Genomic DNA, 6,639 nt, shown 5'->3' with positions numbered 1-6,639 from the left:
AAAAAATTAGCACCATTCGATTCAGCGACGTCGAATTACCATTGTATCAAACTGTCGAGTAGGTCCACCTGAAAGTTTTTCCTTGACCTCTTATTGACTGGGCTAAAGTTGTATTAACACTTTACTGACCGCTAGCGGGTCAACAGCATACGCACGTCCGACCGGCCACTCAGCCGCAGATTCTCCGTGATACCGGCTGTTTTTCGGTCTAGACCATCGCACGGAAGTATCTGTGCGTTTCGTATGCTCAGAGAGAATTGTCTGCTTTCTGTTATTACAGGATATATTATAGGATAGTTAGATTTAATAAAATGTTTTATTTTCAAGATTTTAATGATAAATTACATTTATTTTATCTATTACAATGGCTTTCAGTTGAATAAATCTGTAATAATACCTGTAGGATTTTTAATGGGAAAAACAGTTCTATTCTAATTTCTATTACAAAACGCAGAACCTCTCTCTTACATCGCTCAACACTCACTACTCTTTGTCGCTCGTGCATTCATTCGTCGCATCGACACCGTCCTTTATTTCGTCCTTTGTATCCGGTTACTTAAAATCTAACAAATACCTATCGCCTTATGCTAACAAACCAGTGTCTTTGTCGACAGACCTAAAAGATAAGACGGCGACGCTTACCGTCTCCTACACTCGGCCATTCTGCTGCGGTATCTGTCCTCAGATACTGTTTCGCTTCACATTCATTCATTCGCATCAATTTCATTTACTCATAGTTATTTACACGTCTGCCACAATAATCACTAATCGCCACTCGACTCACTATCACTCAATCCAATGTTTATGATTTCGACCCACGGTTTCATGTGATCCGCCGATGTAGAAGTTTGTAAAGGACCTTCCGATTCGCCTACCTTACGCACCACATATCGATCATTACGCAAGGCTTTTATTATCTGATACGGACCCAAGTATTTCGATGCCAACTTCAAGCCTGGTGCTAATTGCATTCGCTTGATTGCCACCAAGTCATCCTCGTTATATCGTTTTGCTTCCTTACGTCGTTTGTTATATGTTTTTATATTTTCCCGCTGCACTTTCTGCAACTGGTCTCGAACAGCATCTCTGAGTTCATCGCGATCCTTTTGAAACTCCCGTAGCCACTCGGTCTCTATAATCTCTCGAATTTGTGGATCATTTCTTACTCTCATATGCACTCCAAAAAGGACGTCGAAAGCGGACGTCCCTGTGCTGCGATTTGGAACGGCATTTAAGCACTGTTGTGCCCTTCCCAAATATTTGTACCAGTCTTGGTTTTGGCGCCGCTAACTTGGTAAGAACAGGAATGAGGGTTCTGTTTATCCTTTCAACTTGCCCATTTCCCCTAGGCACACCGGTTGTAATTTTTACGGGTCTCAATACCTTCCTCTTTACAATACTCCTCAAACTCACGCGCAGTAAAGACGGTGCCGCGGTCCGATATGATCCTTCTCGGGTTTCCGAATATCGCCGCCTGCTTTCGAACCGCGTACAACCACACAAACTTAGAAAAAGCATCTACTACCACTAAGATATGTCTATAATTTTTCTTCGTCGAGTTTAGCGGTCCCAGATGATCTATGTGATATACGTCCAGCGGTATGCTGTCCTTTTCAATAGGATTAAGGAATCCTTCCTGTTTACCCTGTTTTCGTTCCGCTAAAATACAACTTACACAAGTACGTACAACCTTTTCAATTTTTGAGCGCATATTCTGGAACCAATAATTCCGTTTCACTAACGTTTCCGTTTTTGCTGCTGAGAAATGCCCATTTTCGTGAACACGCCTAATTATTTCGGTGATCATTGATTTCGTTACAATTAATCGCATTTCCCTTTCGTCTTGTTTAAACAATAGGCCATACCTAATCTTATAATCATTAAGCTCATCTCGCTGCGCCAATTCGAAGAACTTCCCAAGTTCGTTATCGCTACGCTGCACCCTACCAATCTTCACATTCACGCTCTCATTGCTTTCATCTATTACCATGCTGGTCGACAATGGATTCCGACTCAACGCATCGACATGCAACATACTTTTACCTGGTCTATGCTCTATCTCATATTGGTACTCTTCCAATAACAAAGCTCACCGAGCCACTCTCACACATAAATCCTTTTTATTCATAGTCATCGAAAATGCTTGACAATCAGTTACTATCTTAAACGGTATACCCAACAGATAAATTCTAAACTTCCGTAATGCTTTTATTATTGCTAACACTTCGAGCTCGTAACTAGTGTATTTCGCCTCAGTCGATGTAGTCTTACCACTCGCATAATAGATCAGATGAAATTTATCATTGTTTTCGTCGCGCTGCAATAAGATTGCGCCATATCCGTACATAGACGCGTCAGTATGTAGTTCTGTTTCGGCTCCAACCCTATATATGTTCAACACTGGTTTATTGCTTAAGGCTCGCTTCAACTGCTCTACTGCTTCTTTTTGCTTCTCCCCGAACTCAAATTTTACATCCGCTTTTAGTAGATCCGTCAATGGCCGCGCGATCAGGGAGTAACTAGCTATAAATTTTCTAAAGAACCCCGTTAGCCCCAGAAAACTTTGAATTTGCTTTACGCTCGAAGGTTGTGGGAACTTCATGACCGCCTCCGTTTTCCCTCTCGACGGCCTAATCCTTCCGTTTCCAATCACATGTTCTAAAAATTCCACCTGTGATTCAAGGAAACGACACTTCGACCACTTAATGTTTAGCCCAAATAGTCCGGCCACTCGAATTACCTCCTGTAAATATTCTATTCCAGACTCACGGTCTTTCGAGGGTATTATTAAATCATCCATGTATGTTAATACTATCTTTTTATCGATCAATTCCCTGAACGCAGCATTAATAAATTTTTGAAAAACTGCGGGAGAATTGCATAACCCAAACGGCACGTATAAAAATTCGTATTGCCCATCACAAACTATAAATGATGTGTATTTTCTGCTTTCCGGTTCCAATGGTACATGGAAAAACCCGTTTTTCAAATCCAACGTACTAAAAATATTTGCATTCTGAAGCGCGTCCAACTGATCGTCAATCAACGGAAGCGGATAACGGTTCTTCACTATTTTCTTATTTATCTTTCGGTAGTCCACGCAGAGCCTTGTACCACCGTCCTTTTTCTTTACTAGTACAACCGGACTCGCGTACTCGGATAACGATGGTTGAATAATACCGCTAGATTACCAATCACTGATGTGATTCTCTACCTCCTGCCTTTCCGACGGAGGTAAACGTCTTGGCCGCTGATAAACTGGCTCTTCGTCTTTTAGCATCAAACTCATTTTAACACCAACATCGCGCGCTTTCACCGGATTATAATTACTAATCAAGTCTACTACCAATTTTTTATGCTCACTCGACGGAATGTACGACAGATCTAACTCATTCGTATCATGTACACAGTCTATCTTTAAGATTTCAACTACTTCCTCGCTGTTCTCCCCGCTTCCCGATGGTTTGCTAATTGCAATTTTTCCCTCTCTAATATTAATATCCACCGTATCCAAGAAATCAGTTCCTATCAAAACAGCATGCTGCATCAATGTATCGGGTACCACGGAAATTTCAATGGTGTATTGATTACCATCAATCTCAATACCCGCAAAGAATTCTCCTAACGTTTTATTGTCCTCCGAGCCTATTCCACGAAATCTGATCTCATTCGGTTTCAATCTAGGCGATCCTATTTGTATGTATTGTGCGGCTCGCATTAGAGATATATCGCTTCCGGTATCGATTAGCGCGTTGATTTTCTGACCATTTATTATTACTTCTTTGTAATACTTACCACGCACCGATCGCGAGATATTACATGAATCTTTGTTAGTAATACGGTTTCTAGGGCAATTAAACGCGATATGACCAAATTCTCTACATTCGAAGCACTTCGTACCTCTACTCTTATATGGGCATTCCTCGCAAAAATGACCCATCGCACCCCAATTTTTGCACCTCAAACGGTTATCTGATACGTTACTTATCCTTCCTCTAACGCTAGCGTCTATGTTGCTTTGACGTGTCGTCGAGTTATCCATCTTCGCCTGCTGCTGGCGTCCTTGCAGCGATATATGCTCGAACGCGCTYAGWAGGGATTCCTTCCTTTTATGACCATGCACCCTTGCTTGATCTCGTAGCGATTGATCTGGTATTCCAGCGATGACGAATTCGATCATTTCTTCCTCGTCGATCTCTATCCGGTTCGCTAATATGATCTTCTCATGGAAGTAATTGCTAAAAGACTCGTCACGCTTCCAAACACGTTCCTGGAACCTCGTTCGCAAGGTCATCTTGTTGATTCGCTGATGGAACATTTTTCGCAACTCAACTAAAAGTTCATCCACTGTGAAATGCAGGTATTCTCTCCGCGATCTAAACCACTCTAACGCTCGCCCCTTTAAACGCTGTACGATCATCACTTTCGTCTGGTCTTCGGTCAAATGATACATGTCACGCAGGTAGTTTACGTGGTCTTCTCATATTGTAAACTCATCTGCCTCCTGTTCAAAGTATCCAATCAATTCGGTAACAGCTTTTAAAGATAATTTATTTATCTCCGTTTGCGCAGGTGGCCGGTTCGCCTCTTCCAACCTGTACGACTGACCAATAGCAGGACTTTGTGTCCTTCGCAGGATCTCTATTTCMTTCYGCKCTAGTTCCACTTCTCGTTCCGCTATCTCTTTCTCTTTTCGAAAGATTTCCATCTTTCGTCTTACAAGCGCAAGCTCATCTATACTCTCACTCGCCGCGGCTACGGTTGCGTTCCGCGTTTCTTCGACATCCCTCCTCGCAATACTGTCTCCTATCACCACCCAATTTCCCGATGGATCAGCTTCCATAAGGCGGGCTATCAACTCGCTTTTAACACCGGTCGTGGCAAGTCCCAAAGCTGCCAACTTCTCCTTTAATTCCGATACCAAAAATTCCGAAGGCGCTTTACGTACATCACTCATGATTTTTTTTTTCTTCTATACTGTTTCGCACACACGACTCTCTGTCACGCTATTCAACGCTGATTCTTCACTATCGCAAAAGTTCACACTAATTCACTATCTCAAAACTTCACACAAATTCGCTATCGCAGTGTTCGCTGTTGTTTTTCCGCAATCCTACTCTTCGCACACTGTAGCTCCTCAATCCCGGATGAGCCCCCAATTTTGTAGGATTTTTAATGGGAAAAACAGTTTTATTCTAATCTCTATTACAAAACGCAGAACCACTCTCTTACATCGCTCAACACTCACTGCCCTTTGTCGATCGTGCATTCATTCGTCGCATTCAAACCGTCCTTTATTTCGTCCGTTGTATTAAGTTACTTAAAATCGAACAAGTGCTTATCGCCTTATGCTAACAAACCTGCGTCTTTGTCGACAGCCCTAAAACAGGGCTTCTTAAACTTTTGTCATTCACGACCTCATTTATGATTGCGAGTTTCTTGACGACTATACAAATATTACTGCTGTCGGTGGAGATAGCTCAAAACCTTCAACAAATGCACGTGTCTAGACGCTGCAAGTCCACTGTATTCCGCCAACTCTAGTGATGTTATAAAATGGTATATATAAATATTTGACATTAAAATCTCTCGCGACCGCAGAATTTTGCTACGCGACCCCGTTCGGGGTCGCGACCCATAGTTTAACAGGCCCTACCCTAAAAGATAAGACGGCGACGCGTACCGTCTCCTACAATATTTTTCTTCATAAATAATTTAATTGCATCACAAAAAGGTTGAAAAATCCCTAAAAAAAAAACTTTACTTGGACCTTTACGATCTTGAACATAATATTATTCATACATTTTAACTACTATCGGAACACAAACTGCAAACAGTTGAATAGAATCTTGCCAATATTAATGACCCTAAAACAAAAATTAATTTTATATATATACACAACATATAACTTATATATTATTTTTATTAATTTATTGTTATAACATAAATGATAGAGTATTACAGACCTTGAGATACTACTGTAGAAGTTGTTGTAAATATCCATTGATAAAGCGGTACTTTTTAATATTATTCCTTACAGCTTGAAAAAAACATTACATTCTAAACTAGATGAAAAGGGCATGTATAGAAAAATGAAATTCGGTATGCAATCCGCAACCAAAACTTTGTAATTTAAATTATTTAATGAATAATGAAATTTAAAGAAAAAAGAATTTAAATGACAAATAAATGGATATTTAAAAATACCGAATTCTCGATGCATTAGAAAATGTGTTTTTCTATATTTAAACACAAGTGAATATGAAAAAATGCATCTCTTTGATGCATGCTTTTTTTAATACACAAATATATGAATAGAAAAATGTATCAATTTCATACAAAATTAGCAATCGATTAATACAATTACAAATACTCATAGGAAATTATTCAAGACACATTACAAAAAACTTAAATAATTATGAATATATCACAATTTTTAAAAATTAATAAACACTGCTTTMAAAATAAAAAAATAAACAATATTGCACCTTGCGTYGTATTACAAAATGCATACRCAATTATGCATATCGCCATAACCATAACCATAACGAGATCAAATTTATGTTTGATCGATAGATTACACAAATCTCTTATTCAATTACATTTATATTAACGCGAAGTATGCAGTTACATCGATGA

The sequence above is a fragment of the Polistes canadensis genome, unplaced genomic scaffold (genome assembly GCF_001313835.1).
Source record: "Polistes canadensis isolate GaletaPanama2010 unplaced genomic scaffold, ASM131383v1 scaffold_407, whole genome shotgun sequence".
NCBI classification, from domain to species: Eukaryota; Metazoa; Arthropoda; class Insecta; order Hymenoptera; family Vespidae; genus Polistes; species Polistes canadensis.
The sequence above is the reverse complement of the archived record's forward strand: the minus strand, read 5'-3'. Positions refer to the sequence as shown.